The sequence below is a fragment of the Zalophus californianus genome, chromosome 2 (assembly GCF_009762305.2).
Source record: "Zalophus californianus isolate mZalCal1 chromosome 2, mZalCal1.pri.v2, whole genome shotgun sequence".
NCBI classification, from domain to species: domain Eukaryota; kingdom Metazoa; phylum Chordata; class Mammalia; order Carnivora; family Otariidae; genus Zalophus; species Zalophus californianus.
In genome coordinates this window covers 180952666-180973616 of record NC_045596.1, presented here as the reverse complement: position 1 = coordinate 180973616, position 20951 = coordinate 180952666, and the positions used below count along the sequence as shown (strand labels likewise).

At 38.7% G+C, this 20951-nt stretch overlaps 1 pseudogene; it reads left to right on the top strand.

Annotated features, from left to right (window-relative positions):
- Positions 1 to 20951, top strand: part of LOC113925383 — a 43604-nt pseudogene that overhangs the window by 10845 nt on the left and 11808 nt on the right.

Sequence of the window (20951 nt, the reverse complement as noted above, 5' to 3'; positions counted from 1 at the left end):
AAACGAACACAGACAACAGACAGTTAACAGTCACCTTACAGGTAATACAATGGCACTAAATTCATACCTTTCAATAGTTACCCTGAATGTAAATGGGCTAAATGCCCCAATCAAAAGATGCAGGCTATCAGATTGGATTAAAAAACAAGACCCATCAATATGCTGTCTGCAAGAGACTCATTTTAGACGCAAAGACACCCCCAGATTGAAAGTGAGGGGATGGAAAACAATTTACCATGCTAATGGACACCAAAAGAAAGCTGGGATGGCAATCCTTATATCAGAAAAACTAGATTTTAAAACAAAGACTGTAATAAGAGATGAGGAAGGACACTATATCCTACTTAAAGGGTCTATCCAACAAGCAGATCTAACAATTGTAAATATCTATGCCCCGAACATGGGAGCAGCCAATTATATAAGGCAATTAATAACAAAAGCAAAAAAACACATTGACAACAATACAATAATACTGGGGGACTTTAACACCCCCCTGACTGAAATGGACAGATCATCTAAGCAAAAGATCAACAAGGAAATAAAGACTTTAAATGACACACTGGACCAAATGGACTTCACAGACATATTCAGAACATTCCATCCCAAAGCAACGGAGTACACATTCTTCTCTAGTGCCCATGGAACATTCTCCAGAATTGATCACATCCTAGGTCACAAATCAGGTCTCAATCGGTACCAAAAGATTGGGATCATTCCCTGCATATTTTCAGACCACAATGCTTTAAAACTAGAACTCAACCACAAGAGGAAAGTCGGAAAGAACTCAAATACATGGAGGCTAAAGAGCATCCTACTAAAGAATGAATGGGTCAACCAAGAAATTAAAGAAGAATTAAAAAAATTCATGTAAACCAATGAAAATGAAAACACAACTGTTCAAAATCTTTGGGATACAGCAAAGGCAGTCCTGAGAGGAAAGTATATAGCACTACAAGCCTTTCTCAAGAAACAAGAAAGGTCTCAAATACACAACCTAACCCTACACCTAAAGGAGCTGGAGAGAGAACAGCAAAGAAAGCCTAAACCCAGCAGGAGAAGAGAAATCATAAAGATCAGAGCAGAAATCAATGAACTAGAAACCAAAAGAACAGTAGAACAGATCAACGAAACTAGGAGCTGGTTCTTTGAAAGAATTAACAAGATTGATAAACCCCTGGCCAGACTGATCAAAAAGAAAAGAGAAATGACCCAAATCAACAAAATCATGAATGAAAGAGGAGAGATCACAACCAACACCAAAGAAATACAAACAATTATAAGAACATATTATGAGCAACTCTATGCCAGCAAATTAGATAACCTGGAAGAAATGGGTGCATTCCTAGAGATGTATCAACTACCAAAATTGAACCAGGAAGAAATAGAAAATCTGAACAGACCTATAACCACTAAAGAAATTGAAACAGTCATCAAAAATCTCCCAAGAAACAAAAGCCCAGGGCCAGATGGCTTCCCAGGGGAATTCTATCAGACATTTCAAGAAGAATTAATACCTATTCTCCTGAAACTGTTCCAAAAAATAGAAATGGAAGGGAAACTTCCAAACTCATTTTATGAGGCCAGCATTACCTTGATCCCAAAACCAGACAAAGACGCCGTCAAAAAAGAGAATTACAGACCAATATCCTTGATGAACATGGATGCAAAAATTCTCACCAAAATACTAGCCAATAGGATCCAACAGTACATTAAAAGGATTATTCACCAGGACCAAGTGGGATTTATTCCTGGGCTGCAAGGCTGGTTCAACATCCGCAAATCAATCAACGTGATACAATACATTAACAAAAGAAAGAGCAAGAATCATATGATCCTCTCAATAGATGCAGAAAAAGCATTTGACAAAGTACAACATCCTTTCTTGATCAAAACTCTTCAGAGTATAGGTATAGAGGGTACATACCTCAATATCATAAAAGCCATCTATGAAAAACCTACAGCGAATATCATTCTCAATGGGGAAAGGCTGAGAGCTTTTCCCCTAAGGTCAGGAATGCGACAGGGATGTCCACTCTCACCACTGCTATTCAACATAGTATTAGAAGTCCTAGCCACAGCAATCAGACAACAAAAAGAAATCAAAGGCATCCAAATTGGCAAAGAGGAAGTCAAACTCTCACTCTTTGCAGATGATATGATACTTTATGTGGAAAACCCAAAAGACTCCACCCCAAAACTCCTAGAACTCATATAGGAATTCAGTAAAGTGGCAGGATATAAAATCAATGCACAGAAATCAGTGGCATTCCTATACACCAACAACAAGACAGAAGAGAGACAAATCAAGGAGTCGATCCCATTTACAATTGCACCCAAAACCATTAGATACCTAGGAATCAATCTAACCAAAGAGGCAAAGGATCTGTACTCAGAAAACTATAAAATACTCATGAAAGAAATTGAAGAAGACACAAAGAAATGGAAAAACGTTCCATGCTCATGGATTGGGAGAATCAACATTGTGAAGATGTCAATGCTACCTAGAGCAATCTACACATTCAATGCAATCCCCATCAAAATACCATCCACTTTTTTCAAAGAAATGGAACAAATAATCCTAAAATTTGTATGGAACCAGAAGAGACCCAGAATAGCCAGAGGAATACTGAAAAAGAAAAGCAAAGCTGGCGGCATCACAATTCCGGACTCCCAGCTCTATTACAAAGCTGTCATCATCAAGACAGTATGGTACTGGCACAAAAACAGACCCATAGATCAATGGAACAGAATCGAGAGCCCAGAAATGGACCCGCAACTCTATGGTCAACTTATCTTTGACAAAGCAGGAAAGAATGTCCAATGGCAAAAAGACAGTCTCTTCAACAAATGGTGTTGGGAAAATTGGACAGCCACATGCAGAAGAATGAAACTGGACCATTTCCTTACACCACACACCAAAATAGACTCAAAATGGTTGAAAGACCTAAACGTGAGACAGGAGTCCATCAAAATCCTAAAGGAGAACACAGGCAGCAACCTTTTCGACCTTAGCCGCAGCAACTTCTTCCTAGAAACATCGCCAAAGGCACGGGAAGCCAGGGCAAAAATGAACTATTGGGATTTCATCAAGATAAAAAGCTTTTGCACAGCAAAAGAAACAGTCCACAAAACCAAAAGACAACCGACAGAATGGGAGAAGATATTTGCAAATGACATATCAGATAAAGGGCTAGTATCCAAAATCTATAGAGAACTTTTCAAACTCAACACCCAAAGAAAAAATAATGCAATCAAAAAATGGGCAGAAGACATGAATAGACATTTTTCCAAAGAAGACATCCAAATGGCCAACAGACACATGAAAAAGTGCTCCACATCGCTCGGCATCAGGGAAATCAAAATCAAAACCTCAATGAGATACCACCTCACACCCGTCAGAATGGCTAAAATTAACAAGTCAGAAAACGACAGATGTTGGCGGGGATGCGGAGAAAGGGGAATCCTCCTACACTGTTGGTGGGAATGCAAGCTGGTGCAGCCACTCTGGAAAACAGTATGGAGGTTCCTTAAAAAGTTGAAAATAGAGCTACCATACGATCCAGCAATTGCACGACTGGGTATTTACCACAAAGATACAAATGTAGGGATCCGAGGGGGTACGTGCACCCCAATGTTTATAGCAGGAATGTCCACAATAGCCAAATTGTGGAAAGAGCCAAGATGTCCGTCGACAGATGAATGGATAAAGAAGAAGTGGTATATATACACAATGGAATATTATGCAGCCATCAAAAGGAATGAGATCTTGCCATTTGCAACGACGTGGATGGAACTGGAGGGTGTTATGCTGAGTGAAATAAGTCAATCAGAGAAAGACATGTATCACATGACCTCACTGATATGAGGAATTCTTAATCTCAGGAAAAAAACTGAGTGTTACTGGAGTGGTTGGGGGTGGGAGGGATGGGGTGGCTGGGTGATAGACATTGGGGAGGGTATGTGCTACGGTGAGCACTGTGAATTGTGCAAGACTGTGGAATCACAGTTCTGTACTTTGAAACACATAGCGCAACATATTTTAAGAAAAAAGAAAAAGAAGAAGATAACAGGAGAGGAAGAAAAGGGGAGTATGTCAGAGGGGGAGACGAACCATGAGAGATGATGGACTCTGAAAAACAAACTGAGGGTTCTAGAGGGGAGGAGGGTAGGGGGATGGGTTAGCCTGGTGTTGGGTATTGAGGAGGGCACGTTCTGCATGGAGCACTGGGTGTTATGAACAAACAATGAATCATGGAACACTGCACCAAAAACTAATGATGTAATATATGGTGATTAACATAACAATAAAAAATTTAAAAAAAAAAAGAAACATCAACCAGCTCAGGGCAAAAAAAAAAAAAAAAAAAAAGAACAAATAAGGATGCCCCCTACAAACACTTATATTCATTATTGTACTTGTAGACATTGATGGCCTCCAAAACAGGATAAATGTATATATTCTAAATTATTTTAAAATAACAAAATTATCATTGTCCACAAATAGTAAGTTTTTTGCATAGAAAATCCAAAGAGAAGAGCACCTGGGTGGCACAGTCTGTTGAGCATCCGAGTCTTGGTGTTGGTCGGCTCAGGTCCTGGTCTTGGGGTTGTGAGATCAAGTCCACCGCTGGGCTTTCCACTCAGTGCAGAGTCTGCTTAGGATTCTCCCCATCTGCCCCTCCTGCTTGTGCTCTCTCTCTCTCTCTCTAAAATAAATAAATAAATCTTTAAAAAAAAAGAAAACCCAAAGAGATAGAGTCAACGAGAGAATTTAGTAAATTGTTGAATATAAATTCAGTATATAAAAATTAATTTCATTTTTATACACAGAGAACATAATGATAAATGCTGTACTAAAGATTTTATTTATGGTAGCAAAAACTCTGACATGCTACTTAGGAATGAATCTAATAAGATGTATATAATCAGCTATGGAGAAAATGAAACCTTGAGTTAAAGGCACTAAATAAGTTCTAAATAAATGAATGGACAAACATACAATACTTATGGGTAGAAAGGCATAGTATCTTCAACTCACGAGTAGATCCATAGATTTAATAAGATTCTAATTAAAGTACTAATAGACATTTTTGGGAGCATGTATTTCTAAAATATATCAGTGAGTCAAGAGCCAAGAAAAGCTACAATATTCTTAAACATGAATGAAACTCAAAATAATTATGCAGAGTAAAAGAAGCCTTTAAAAAAAGAGCATATAGTATATAATTCCATTTATATAAAATTCGAGAAATTGTTAGTCAAACTTAGTGACACAAAGCAGATCACTGTTGCCTAGTAACCACAGAGGGAGTATGGAAAAGGGCAGAAGGGAGAGATTGCGAAGGGGCATGAGGACATTCAGAAAGATGATGGATATGTTCTTTATCCTCATTGTGGTGATTGTTTCATGGCTCTGGACAGGTCAAACATAACATTTTACAGTATATATATTTCTAATTCATTATATGTCAATGATGTCTCATTAACATTGTTAGAATAACTAATCATAATTTTTTCCTTTAAATTTTTTATTGTTATGTTAATCACCATACATTACATCATTAGTTTTTTTAATTTTTTTATTGTTATGTTAATCACCATATATTACATCATTAGTTTTTGATGTAGTGTTCCATGATTCATTGATTGTATATAATACCCAGTGCTCCACGCAAACGTGCCCTCTCTAATACCCATCACCAGGCTAACCCAACCCCCATCCCCCTCCCCTCTAGAACCCTCAGTTTGTTTTTCAGAGTCCATCGTCTCTCATGGTTTGTCTCCCCCTCTGATTTCCCCCTTCCTTCTTCCCCTCCTGCTATCTTCTTCTTCTTTTTTTTTCTTAACATATATTGCATTTGTTTCAGATGTACAGATCTGTGATTCAACAGTCTTGCACAATTCACAGCGCTCACCAATGTCTGTCACCCAGCCACCCCATTCCTCCCACCCCCACCACTCCAGCAACCCTCAGTTTGTTTACTGAGATTAAGAATTCCTCATATCAGTGAGGTCATGTGATACATGTCTTTCTCGGATTGACTTATTTCACTCAGCATAACACCCTCCAGTTCCATCCACATCATTGCAAATGGCAAGATCTCATTCCTTTTGATGGCTGCATAATATTCCATTGTGTATATATACCACTTCTTCTTTATCCATTCATCTGTCGACGGACATCTTGGCTCTTTCCACAATTTGGCTATTGTGGACATTGCTGCTATAAACTTTGGGCTGCACGTACCCCTTCGGATCCCTACATTTGTATCTTTGTGGTAAATACCCAGTCGTGCAATTGCTGGATCATATGGTAGCTCTATTTTCAACTTTTTAAGGAACCTCCATACTGTTTTCCAGAGTGGCTGCACCAGCTTGCATTCCCACCAACAGTGTAGGAGGATTCCCCTTTCTCCGCATCCCTGCCAACATCTGTCGTTTTCTGCCTTGTTAATTTTAGCCATTCTGACGGGTCTGAGGTGGTATCTCATTGAGGTTTTGATTTTGATTTCCCTGATGCCGAGCGATGTGGAGCACTTTTTCATGTGTCTGTTGGCCATTTGGATGTCTTCTTTGGAAAAATGTCTATTCATGTCTTCTGCCCATTTTTTGATTGCATTATTTTTTCTTTGGGTGTTGAGTTTGAAAAGTTCTCTATAGATTTTGGATACTAGCCCTTTATCTGATATGTCATTTGCAAATATCTTCTCCCATTCTGTCGGTTGTCTTTTGGTTTTGTTGACTGCTTCTTTTGCTGTGCAAAAGCTTTTTATCTTGTTGAAATCCCAATAGTTCATTTTTGCCCCTGCTTCCCTTGCCTTTGGTGATGTTTCTAGGGAGAAGTTGCTGCGGCTGAGGTCAAAGAGGTGCTGCCTGTGTTCTCCTTTAGGATTTTGATGGACTCCTGTCTCACACTTAGGTCATTCAACCATTTTGAGTCTATTTTGGTGTGTGGTGTAAGGAAATGGTCCAGTTTCATTCTTCTGCATGTGGCTGTCCAATTTTCCCAACACCATTTGTTGAAGAGACTGTCTTTTTTCCATTGGACATTCTTTCCTGCTTTGTCGAAGATTAGTTGACCATAGAGTTGAGGGTCCATTTCTGGGCTCTCTCTTCTGTTCCATTGATCTATGTGTCTGTGTTTGTGCCAGTCCCATACTGTCTTGATGATGACAGCTTTGTAATAGAGCTGGGAGTCCGGAATTGTGATGCCGCCAGCTTTGCTTTGCTTTTTCAACATTCCTCTGGCTATTCGGGGTCTTTTCTGGTTCCATACAAATTTTAGGATTATTTGTTCCATTTCTTTGAAAAATGTGGATGGTATTTTGATGGGGATTGCATTGAATGTTCTAGGTAGCATTGACATCTTCACAATATTTCTTCTTCCAATCCATGAGCATGGAACGTTTTTCCATTTCTTTGTGTCTTCCTCAGTTTCCTTCATGAGTATTTTATAGTTTTCTGAGTACAGATCCTTTGCCTCTTTGGTTAGATTTATTCCTAGGTATCTTATGGTTTTGGGTGCAATTGTAAATGGGATCAACTCCTTCATTTCTCTCTCTTCTGTCTTGTAGTTGGTGTATAGGAATGCCACTGATTTCTGTGCACGGATTTTATATCCTGCCACTTTGCTGAATTCCTGTATGAGTTCTAGCAGTTTTGGAGTGGAGTCTTTTGGGTTTTCCACATAAAGTATCATATCATCTGCAAAGAGTGAGAGTTTGACTTCTTCTTTGCCGATTTGGATGCCTTTGATTTCTTTTTGTTGTGATTGCTGTGGCTAGGACTTCTAATACTATGGGTTTTTTTTTGTTGTTTTTTGTTTTTTTTAAGATTTTATTTATTTATTTGAGAAAAAGAGAATGAGAGATAGAGAGCACGAGAGGGAAGAGGGTCAGAGGGAGAAGCAGACTCACTGATGAGCAGGGAGCCCGACGTGGGACTCGATCCCAGAACTCCAGGATCATGACCTGGGTGAAGGCAGTTGCTTAACCAACTGAACCACCCTGGCGCCCCTAATACTATGTTGAATAGCAGTGGTGATAGTGGACATCCCTGCCATGTTCCTGACCTTAGGAGGAAAGCTCTCAGGTTTTCCCCATTAAGAATGATATTCACTGTGGGTTTTTCATAGATGGCTTTTATGATATTGTGGTATGTACCCTCTATCCCTATACTCTGAAGAGTTTTGATCAAGAAAGGATACTGTACTTTGTCAAATGCTTTTTCTGCATCTATTGAGAGGATATGATTCTTGTTCTTTCTTTTGTTAATGTATTGTATCATGTTGATAGTTTTGCGGATGTTGAGCCAACTTTGCAGCCAAGGGATAAATCCCACTTGGTCATGGTGAATAATCCTTTTAATGTACTGTTGTATCCTATTGGCTAGTATTTTGGTGAGACTTTTTGCATCCATGTTCATCAAGGATATTGGTCTGTAATTCTCCTTTTTGATGGGGTCTTTGTCTGGTTTGGGGATCAAGGTAATGGTGGCCTCATAAAACGAGTTTGGAAGTTTTCCTTCCATTTCTATTTTTTGGAACAGTTTCAGAAGAATAGGTATTAATTCTTCTTGAAATGTTTGCTAGAATTCCCCTGGGAAGCCATTTGGCCCTGGGCTTTCGTTTGTTGGGAGATTTTTGATGACTTCTTCAATTTCCTTAGTGGTTATAGGTCTGTTCAGGTTTTCTCTTTCTTCCTGGTTCAGTTTTGATAGTTGATACATCTCTAGGAATGCATCCATTTCTTCCAGGTGATCTAATTTGCTGGCATAGAGTTGCTCATAATATGTTCTTATAATTGTTTGTATGTCTTTGGTGTTGGTTGTGATCTCTCCTCTTTCATTCATGATTTTGTTGATTTGGGTCATTTCTCTTTTCTTTTTGATAAGTCTGGCTAGCGGTTTATCTATCTTGTTATTTCTTTCAAAGAACCAGCTCCTAGTTTTGTTGATCTGTTCTACTGTTCTTTTAGTTTCTATTTCATTGATTTCTGCTCTGATCTTTATTATTTCTCTTCTCCTGCTGGGTTTAGGCTTTATTTGCTCTTTTTTCTCTAGCTCTTTCAGGTGTAGGGTTAGGTTGTGTATTTGAGACCTTTCTTGTTTCTTGAGAAAGGCTTGTATGGCTATATACTTTCCTCTCAGCACTGCCTTTGCTGCATCCCAAAGATTTGGAATAGTTGTGTTTTCATTTTCATTTGTTTCCATGAATTTTTTTAATTCTTCTTTAATTTCCTGATTGACCCATTCATTCTTTAGTAGGATGCTCTTTAGCCTCCATGTAATTGAGTTCTTTCCGACTTTCCTCTTGTGGTTGAGTTCTAGTTTCAAAGCATTGGGGTCTGAAAATATGCAGGGAATAATCCCAATCTTTTGGTACTGGTTGAGACCTGATTTGTGACCTAGGATGTGATCTATTCTGGAGAATGTTCCATGGGCACTAGAGAAGAATGTGTATTCCATTGCTTTGGGATGGAATGTTCTGAATATGTCTGTGAAGTCCATTTGGTCCAGTGTGTCATTTAAAGTCTTTATTTCCTTGTTGATCTTTTGCTTAGATGATCTGTCCATTTCAGTGAAGGGGGTGTTAATGTCCCCCACTATTATTGTATTGTTGTCAATGTGTTTTTTTGCTTTTGTTATTAATTGCCTTATATAATTGGGTGCTCCCATGTTAGGGGCATAGATATTTACAGTTGTTAGATCTTCTTGTTGGATAGACCCTTTCAGTAGGATATAGTGTCCTTCCTCATCTCTTATTACAGTCTTTTTTTCAAATCTAATTTGTCTGATAGAAGGATTGCCATCCCAGCTTTCTTTTGGTGTCCATTAGCATGGTAAATGGTTTTCCACCCCCTCACTTTCAATGTGGGGGTGTCTTTGGATCTAGAATGAGTCTCTAGCAGACAGCACATCGATGGGTCTCATTTTTTAATCCAATCTGATAGCCTGTGTCTTTTGATTGGGGCATGTAGCCCATTTACATTCAGGGTAACTATTGAAAGATATGAATTTAGTTACATTATATTGCCTCTAAGGTGACTGTTACTGTATATTGTCTGTGTTCCTTTCTGGTCCATGCTGCTTTTAGGCTCTCTCTTTGCTTAGAGGACCCCTTTCAATATTTCTTGTAGGGTTGGTTTGGTGTTTGCAAATTCCTTTAGTTTTTGTTTGTCCTGGAAGCTTTTGATCTCTCCTTCTATTTTCAATGACAGCCTAGCTGGATATAGTATTCTTTGCTGCATATTTTTCTCTTTTAGTGCTCTGAATATATCATGCCACTCCTTTCTGGCCTGCCAGGTCTCTGTGGATAGATCTGTTGCCAATCTATTGTTTCTACCATTATAGGTTACATATCTCTTCTCCCGAGCTCCTTTCAAGATTTTCTCTTTGTCTCTGAGACTCGTAAGTTTTACTATTAGATGTTGGGGTGTTGACCTATTTTTATTGATTTTGAGAGGTGTTCTCTGTGCCTCCTGGATTTTGATGCCTGTTTCCTTCCCCACATTAGGGAAGTTCTCTGCTATAATTTGCTCCAATATACCTTCTGCCCCTCTCTCTCTTTCTTCTTCTTCTGGGATCCCAATTATTCAAATGTTGTTTCATCTTATGGTATTGCTTATCTCTCGAATTCTGCCCTCATGATCCAGTAGTTGTTTCTCTCTTTTTCTCAGCTTCTTTATTTTCCATCAGGTGGTCCTCTATATCACTGATTCTCTCTTCTGCCTCATTTATCCTAGCAGTTAGTGCCCCCATTTTCTATTGCACCTCTTTAGTAGCCTTTTTGATTTCGACTTGGTTAGATTTTAGTTCTTTTATTTCTCCAGAAAGCGTTTCTCTAATAACTTCCATGCTTTTTTCAAGCCCAGCTAGTATCTTTAAAATCATGATTCTGAACTCTAGGTCCAACATTTTACTAATGTCTGTATTGAGTAGGTCCCTGGCAGATGGTAGTACCTCTTGTTCTTTTTGTTAAGGTGATTTTTTCCATCTTGTCATTTTGCCCAGAGGAGAATAGACGAATGAGAGAACAAAATGCTAACAGGGTAAAATGTCCGCAGAAAATATACTCTAAACAAATCAGAAAAGACCTGAAACCAGGGAAAAAGAAAGGAAAAGAAAAAGAAAAAGATAAAAACAAACAAAAACAGAACAAAACAAATAAACAGAATATGATCACATATGATCAGGCTAGTGCATAGATCAGTGCCACACACTACATTTTGGGTGTATTTTGGTCTGTTAGAAGAAAGTGCCTCCCAAAATTTTAAAGAATGAAAGACTTATATATGTACAAAATAAGGGTTGATATGATGAAGGGATGGAATATGACTGTATAGATGAAAATTATAAAAAATTTTGTAAAAGGAATTGATTAGATATGAAGTTTGAAAAAAAGAAGAAGAGGATTAAAAAAAGAAGGAACGAAGAAAAAAAAAAAGGGGGAGAGAATGTGATCAGGCAGGAGACTAGAACAAAGCCATACACTAGAAATTTAAGGTATGTTTTGATCTGTTAGAAGAAACTGTATCTCAAAATTTTAAAGAGAGAATAACTTATATATATATGCCAAAAATAAAGGTAACTATTATGAAGGGATAGACTATGACTCTAAAAATGAAAAATAAAAATGTTTTTTTTTTTAAAAGGGATTGATAAAATGTTGATTGGAAAAGGGAAAAAGAAAATTTCAAAAAAAAGTTAAAAAAATTAACTTTGAAAGACTAAAGAATCATGGTAAAAAAGCCATCAATTCTATGTGCAGTATCGCCCTAGCGCTGGAGTTCTGCCGTTCTCATTGATCGGTAAACTTGGTCTTGGCTGGTTGTTCTTGTTGATCTTCTAGGGGAGGGGCCTGTTGCCGTGGTTCCCAAATGTCTTTGCTGGAGGCGGAATTGCCCCGCCCTTGCCCAGTCGGGCTAAGTAATCTGCTCGGGTTTGCTCTCAGGAGCTTTTGTTCCCTGTAGGCTTTCGGTACAGCTTGGAGGACAAGAGTGAAAATGGCGGCCTCCCAATCTCCACCCAGAGGAGATGAGAACTCTGGGCCCCGCCTCTCAGTGCGGCCCCAGAGAAAAGCAGTCAATCACTCCTGTCTCCCTGGTCTCCGGCCACACTCTGTGCTTTCCCAGCCTGTGACCGAACGTTTCTATCTCTGGCACTGACTTGGTGTGGAGTCTCCAAACCCATCAGATCCCTGCGGTGCGCTCCCACACCGCTCCGGGGGAGGAAGGGGAGTCTCCCCAGATCTGCCGCTTTTGGGGTCCCTGCTGGAGGAGCAGTGGCCCGACTGTGGCACTGATCACGGTTTATGGCAACCCCGAGCTGAGAGCCCACACCTCGGCTCCCTCTCTGCAGCCAGCTTCTCCGCTCCGATACCTGGAGCTCTGCCACACTCAGGCACCCCCGGTCTTTCTGTGACCCCGAGGGTCCTGAGAGCACACTGTCCAGCAAGGGTTCCACCCCCCGCTTAGCCACTGGAGCAATGTCCTCAGCGGAGCTGACTTCTAAAAGTTCTGATTTTGTGCTCCGGGGCTCTATCACTTGCCAGAAGCGGCCGATGGAGGCCCCCTCCCCCGTCGTCTATCCTCCCGAATATCGCCTCAGGTTCACTTCTCCGCACGTCCTACCTTCCAGTAAGTGGTCGCTTTTCTGTTCAGAGAGTTGTTGCTATTCTTTTCTTCAATTTCCTGTTGAGTTCGTAGGTGTTCAGAATGGTTTGATCCCTATCCAGCTGAATTCCTGAGACCAGACGAAATCCAGGTCTCCTACTCCTCTGCCATCTTGCCCTAATCATAATTTTTTATAATTTTTTTCTTGTGTTGTCTTTGATCTTTTGCTGCACAAGATGAGTGGTTGTGGAAGGATACAAGTAATGCAAAATTTAAAAAAAGGCACAATAAAGATGCAGCCTACTGTCATCCTCAGAAATTTGAAAAGTGACTAATAGCATTTCTGCTTGTCAACAAGACCATCATAAACTAAAAGCAACTAAAGAGATCTACCTACTTAGTGGGGCCTAACTGGAAGTGGACCATAGCTAGCAGGTGCAATGCATTTACTGTTGCCTCTAGCTTGGTGTCTGTATCAGTGGGTCTTGACTGGAACCAATTCTCATTCTTATTTTGGGTTTGCATACCTGGTAATTAAGTTCTAACTTTCTAAAAGAATTATCACAGAAGGGCGCCTAGATGGCTCAGTCGGTTAAGCGTCTGACTCTTGATTTCAGCTCAGGTCATGATCTCAGGGTCATGGGTTCAAGCCCTGAATCAGGCTCTGCATGGAGTCTGCTTGTCCCTCTCCCTCTGCTCCTCCCTCTGCATGGTCTCTCTAAAATAAATAAATAAAATCTTAAAGGAAAAGAATTATCACAGAAAATGTTCAGTTTCGATCCTCTGCTTATATATTATCTGATGGTAGAAACAACTTTACCTTAGGTGCAATATTACAATGGTCCAAGGAGCATCATATACAATGGGCTTATCATATATCTCTCCATCCATAAAGAAGTAGTTAAAGCACCTACTTACAAAAACATCAGGGTAAGGAAATGCCGGTAATGGCCAGCAATCCCTGTACCAATGGATGAAAGATGACTCCAGACTTTGCTGTGAAAGAGAGGAGAAGGCAAGGGAGTCAACACTCAGAAACACAGACCCTTTGCTCTTCTTTGCTCCAGCTTTTATTGGTCCTTCAGGGTAATCACAAATCATGAATCTTTTTCACTCTGTTTCTTAAGCACTTGAAGTGTGACAAGTGGTCTTACTGGAACTGGGAGGATCTATTTTCGGGAAAGATATGATATGCTAATCTGCATGTTCTACACGTTCTGCTAAACATAGCCTAGGGGACAATGCAGACATCTTTTAGATCCCGGGGCCGCTGTTTGGGCTAAGAAAGCTTCAGGAAGGCAACTCCCCACGGCATTCCTAGGGCAGAGTGGTCACGCAGTTCTCGGCATTCCAAAGCTCACGGCCTTCTCCAAACCTTCCCTGCCCTCAGCAGCCTCCATGTTACATTTTAGCAAGCCAGGTATTACAGATGATTTCTTCCTCTACAGTAACCCCAACAAGGAAAGACTGAAGAAATGGCTTGTACAGTTGGATGAATGTGTGTTAGAACTCCATATGCCTGGAAATAAAGACGGATCATTATTGGATTGTTGAAATATTGGATTGGATTATTAGAATATTGGAGTTGAAATATTGTGGGGAGGATAAGGTAGAAGGGATAGCAGATGGCACAGGAACTTACATAAGCTTCTTTCCTACTTTTATTTTATTTTATTTTTCTATCTCCCTGATCCTAGAGTACTAAGATCTGCATTGTGTTTATGGGTTCCAGACGAAGGATTGGTTGCTAAATATTACTCTTGGCACTTCCTCAAAATTTTACTATCCCAATTCTTAAGGGGGTGATGGGTTAGGTTGTGTGTTTCCCTCACCTGGTTAAGCTAGGATCAATGGTTCCTGCCCCTCTCCTAGTCAAGAGATGAAGTAGTCTGATAAATTTGTACTTGAGCTGGGTTAGCCAGAGTCACATTGCCACCAGCTCTGTGGGTCATCCTTTGATGGGATCTGATGGCATTCCCCAGAGGCTCCGGGTGAAAATAATGATAAATGGAAAGAAGGGGAAATGACTGATATTGGAAAAGAAACCAGTAAATGATCATTCAGAAAAGGAAAAGCCTAGGGGTGACTGGGTGGCTCAGTCCATTAAACATCTGTCTCTTGATTTCGACTCAGGTCACGATCTCTGGATTGTGAGACTGAGCCCCGCATTGGGGCTCCACGCTGGAGGGGGAGCCTGCTTAAGATTCTCTCTCTCCCTCTCCATCTGCCCCACACTCTCTCCCTCTCTCTCTTAAAACAAAACAAAACAAAACAAAACAAAAAAGAGGAGCCTATGTTAACTTAGTGCCTTGTGAGAGGCTGAGAACAAGAAAATTATGTTATCTCTTATTAGTCTTGTAAACAGTTGATAGAATCAGTAACGAAACATATATAATATTAGAAACAATATATTAATATTATTTTTGTGATTAAACAATGAGAATAAAAGCCAAAGTTGTATTTAAAAAAAAAGATGTTATCTCTTAGCTTTATTTACTGATGCCCTTAAGGGTCTAGGTAACTGCTTACAGAAATCACTTCATTTGTTTCGAGCTAAAGATCTAGCATGGGCCTCAGCTGATCTAAGAAGCATTTAATCTGGAGTCATCTGTATGTTATGTGTCAATGACCCTGACAGCACCTTGTGAATAAACACTTGGAATAATTCTAATGTTGCTTCATCTGCCTAAGGGTAATGGCCTGGGATCATGGCAGCAGAAGCACAAGGAATGATTTTATGAGAGACTTATGGTCCTTCTAGCCTATAAAAATTCATAGTTGGACAGTGTAATTTGCATGGGTGCTCTCAAACTACCAAGTTCCACTCATAAACAAAATTCATATGTACTCAATTCTTCAGTTATTTGGAATTGGAAATTGATAAGAATTTTACCAGTGAGGAAAAATGGGCACTACTTAAAGATAAGGCCCATTGAGAACCGTTATCAGTACAACCTGATGGCATGAGATAATATTCCCATGAGAGATTTAGAATCCAAAATTAGCTGAAATTTCACTTTTGATTTGTACCCTAAGCAATGACATTTCTCATGAGGGCAAGGGCTGCTTTTGCTGGAAAGGCTGAGCAAAGGCTATTATATTTAAAACCAATTTTCTAATAATCTTCTAACTCATAAGGCAACTTTTATCATAATATTGGTATAATTGGTACTACTAAATTGAATTGATAATAATGATATTAATGATCAAATATAATGAAAGATTGAATTAAAACCTCCACAAAATGTTCGTCTGTTGAAAGCTGGTTGGATAGAGTAACAACTCTATATAGTTAATAATTAAATAATTGTTAGTCAATCTATTGATATCACTTCCAAAGTTCAAATTTTGGTGATGAAATCATGTTAAAAAGTTGTCAAGTTTTACAGGATTACAGACAAGTTTGGGTTGGGTTGGAATGTTTGGAAATAGAAGTGGTCCTTTGAAGCAATATTCATTTCATGGCATGATGCAAATACTTAGTATTTTGGTTGTTCTTGGATTTTTCTGTTTTATAAATGGTACAAAAGATACAGAAATATGATAATGAACAGTTTATAATTTAAAAAGTTTGAACATGAGTGGGAAGTGGCCTTGGACAGCTCTATGCTCACCCTTGGAGATGCCCAGAATTCTGGGACTATTATTCTTCATTTTCACATAAGGCAACTGAAGTGCTGAAGTCCTGGAACACTACTTCTCCTGTCCCTCTTATGAGTTAAGACATGAACCGAAGCCACTGGGCCCTAAGGTCTATGTGCTTCCTCCCCATTCTTTGATGTCTAATACAGTATCATGGTATCAGAATTAGTTTTTTTCTTCCTCAATGCAAAATCATTAAAAAATATTTGTATATATTTTTCTCCTGTTCTCATCTCGTATTCAATTATTTGCCTTTTCTTAAACATTTTTTAAATTTTCTATTGCCATCTTATTTTGTTTTTGTCTTTCCCTACACACAGAAAAAAGTTTTTTATTCTGTAATGTCCTTTTATTTAATTCTGCTTATTAATTAGTACTCTTTTCTCCACAAAGCAGTCTGAGCTCAGTGTCCCTATTAAATGTTCTAGTGACAAACTCTGTACCCCTGTGCTAAAGGACTCTTACTGCTAGATTTTAATTTTCTTTTTTTTTGCTAATGTTCATATATTTTCCCTAATATGCATTTTAACCCCAAAATGTTACTTTTTGGGCAGGGCCCAACAAAATTTGAGTTATATTAGTCGTACAATAAGTATGTGTTAACTAAATACATATGCCAAGGTTTCTATTTTTGTTACAACATTCTGACTTTTTGATAAGTTTTTGCTGTTTACTTTTATTATTTGGTCATTTACTTTCTCCAGCTTCTACTCAACCAAATAAAACCACTGGTTTACTTTGGTTTTTCTTTAGGAAGATGCCAACCACTGAACCATCGACATTCACTTTAGTTTTTTTATTGTAACAAATGTGGTATGCACGTTAGAAAAAATAATTTTTTTAACATTTTAAGCAAAATATAGCAGGACATAAATTGATTAGTATATGTTAAAATTTGAATTTTTAAGAGTAGGATTCCACAGGTCCTGCTTTGGAGGGAATGCTGTTTTATATTCTGTTGTGAACTCTCAGATACATTTCTTTTAGCTCATTCCCAGAATAGGCTCTTTGAATTTCTTGAAGAATATTATCAATTCCCTATTCTTTAAGAAAGGTAAAATGAGAATCTTAGTGAATATGATTAGGCTCATTTATTAAGTATGCTTGATTTAGAATGCTAGGTCTTAGATTAATAAGTTAAAGATAACTTTGGACTAGGTTTAATCAGTCAGGAAGCTAAACCAGGTAAACCAGTGAGATTTTAGACCTTGCTATCTTATGTAACATCCTTGTGGTAGATGTACATAACATGGAGTGGTCCCATTTTGGGGTAGGATGCAGTTCTTAGCTTACTGCATGCATTCTCTTTGGATAGAACTCAATCCTACTCTGCTGACTTTGACTGTAATAGAAGCCACAAACTAGCTGAGAGCACAGCCAATTCATGTCCAAGATGAACCATTAGCATTGCACTTACCATCTTTCTCATTTGGGCCAACAGGAAAAAAAAAATACTTAGATGATAAGAGTTTCCTGCCCTATTCCAGATGGGAGAATAGTGCCACCTCTTCTTCTTTGTGCTTATGGTCAGTAGACCCTTTTTCTCTTTTCTTTCTTTATGTTTTAATTTTGATTCTTCACTATTAAGTATAACTATTATAGGGGCCATCCTTAGCAATTTTGTAACTTTATTTTTTTTACCATTTTTAATATTTCTTGCTTTTTAAAAATCCTTTGTACTCTCTTTTCCTAAGACTCAGTGTTCATTCCTAAAGTGGTGAGGTTTCTCCAAACATATACATCTGGATTTTTCTAAGCTGTGTCAGGATGCCTGCCCTCTCATGAGGTGCTGATAGTCACACCAGTAAATATCCCTGCTTAGGAGATCCAGCAACACTGAAGCTGCTGTCCTCAGTAAATAGAGGATTCCATGACCCAGCTTAACTTTCACTTGTAGAAATTCCGTTTTAGAGATGGGCTTCTTGTCTGCTATGATCCCAAGTGCTTTTGTTCTTAATCCCTTCTCCTGAAACAGTTCTAAAGTTTGAGACTCCGCCGGCTTCACCTCTAAGCTCACTTCTACCCCTCTGTCTGTGTGCATCTCTTTGAGAGCACTTTCTCTCCTTGCCAGAGGCCCAGGTCTTTGACTCATTCTCTCTCTGCAACTCATCCGCCCAAGTTGTTCTGTTCCCTGCCACCTTACCAAAACAGTGTGGTCACACATCTGGGTCCTCAGGGGCAGTGTAACAAAATTCTTCTTGTAAGCTGGTTCCCATTATTCCTCCTCTTTCTGTGCTCCTCTGACCTCACAGAGTAGTAATACATTTTTTTCTGGGGCAGTTTGGGTTACTCCTTAGACTCATTTACTTCTACATACACCAGGGAAAGAAGGCTTGTTCTCTGGTCTGGCCAGCATTTTTAAATGCCCCTCAAAGGATATATAAAAATGGGGGTCTAGGACAACCGCCATGACCTAGGAAAGGGTAGAGTTTCAGACCATCTGAGACTTGAATTTAATTGCTCAAATGCATTTCTCTGTGACTTTGCCAGCCTCTGGCCTAACATACAGGAAGAGAGCTTTAATCTTTCATTGCATTCTGATGAAGGATGCGATAGGAAGGAAGCTTCACTAAAATCCTCACAGCAATTTGGAAGTTAATGATTTGGAAGTAGGTTCTGGAGTCACCAGTGTTCCCCAAACCATGCTGTTATCTATGGGGTTCTTTATGAAGTAAATCTAGGACCTCAGGGGGTGACTGTAGGATCCAGGAAGATTCGCTCTGATGAAATCTTGTTTCCCAAAGTCCTTGTCACACTTCCAAGGAGAGAGTTCTAGAAAACTTGCTCCCCAGTCTAGAGACTTTTCCATGTGATAGGAATGTATATGAGTTTATTAATGCTCGCTTTGTCTTCTGATCTTTTTCTTTTTCTTTTCCCTAACAGCAGACATTTGAAAAGACTTACCAAATCCAGGAACTACATGCTGTAAGCTCTCTAAAGGCAAGGTTCTAAAGAACCTCCTCCTAAAACCCTGTGATGATATTGTTTAACACCTCTGTTTTAAAGATGAGGAAACTGATGCTTATAGAGATAGTGTCTGTTTTTTCATATTCTTATTTAAGATTTTATTTATTTATTTGAGATAGAGAAAGAGAGAGAGTGAGCACACAAGTGGGTGATGGGAGAAGGGGGGAAGAAGGAGGCTCTTCACTGGACAGGTAGCCCAATGCAGGACCCGATCCCAGGACCCTGAGATCATGACCTGAACTGAAGGCAGACGCTCAACTGACTGAGCCACCCAGGCGCCCCATATTTTGTTCAGAGTTTAAAATTATCATCATCAAGAGTTTAGAAGTAGACTGTACAATAGTTTTTTTTTTTTTTCCCCATTAGGTCACTTCAAAATACTACACTGGATGTGAACAGTTTTAAATATACATATATCATTGTTATTATAAAAGGATTCAGGATAATGAGAAAAATTTCACTTTGTGTTTTCCTTTTCTTAACTCTTGTCCTAGCAAATATATCCAGTGAACATTTTGGATTTATAAAATTTGCTTCATCAGTAAACTTCCCAGAGAAGAGATGAGAGCAATTTTTTTGCTTCAATAATGATAAAAATTTTAGCAGGAAGGAGGTAAGAGGTCCAGATTTGTTGCCTACTCATAACTCTGAAATTTAATCAGTATTAATTCTAAAAATAATCTTATTTCCTGCTCCCAGTCCATGACCATCCATTAGGAGAACCATTTGCCAAAACTTAGGGAGATTCAGCCCATGAGTATCATCATCTCTTTTAGATACAGTTGCATGGTGCTCAGCAGAAAACGCCTTTCAGTGAGGTGAAAAAATTATGATTCTACTCTACTTACTGAAATGTACCATAATGACAAATCTAGTGATTGGGAAACTCAGACTTGCTCCTTTGTTCAAGTCTATATGCCCATTTCATAGGCTGGCATGTGCCATAACATGGACTACCATATACTGGGAGAGACCTGGGCTTTCTTCCTACTGTGAAGGGCCACTGAGGCCAAAGTTTTCATTCAGAATTACTAAGATAATTAGTTGTTGTCATTTATTTATTTATTTATTTATTTCAAGTGCTGCCATATCTCCTGTTGAATTCAATAACACTTATTTTTCATTTTCTTATTCATTCATATAATCTAAAATATTTCTTCATTTTGATGTAATGTCAGTTGGAGGTCAGCATTCTGTAGAAAGAAAACATGGACCAATTAACTGGCATCATTGAGTGTGAAAAAATATATCCATTTGCTTAGGTTTATTCATTCTTTTATTATTATTATTAAAGTAAAATTAGTATATGACATTATATAAGTTTCAGGTGTACATTATAAATCAACATCTGTATATGCTACAGAGTGGTACCAAAGAAGTCTAGTCACCATCCAACACCATACAGTTGACCCTCTTGACCATTATGCCCACCCCTAAATTCCCTTCCTTGTTGTAAATATAAATTCGTTTTATGTATCTATGAGTTTGCTTTTATATTGCTTTGTTTGTTCTTTAGATTCCATATACGAGTGAAATCATATGGTATTTGTCTTCTTCATCTGACTTATTTCACTTAGCATACTACCCTCAAGATCTATCCATGTTGTCACAAGTGGTAAGATTTCATTCTTCTTTATGGCTGAGTAGTATGCCATTGTATATATAAATATACCTCGTCTTCATTCATCCATTGATGGACACTTGGACACTAAGGTTGTTTCAATTTCTTAG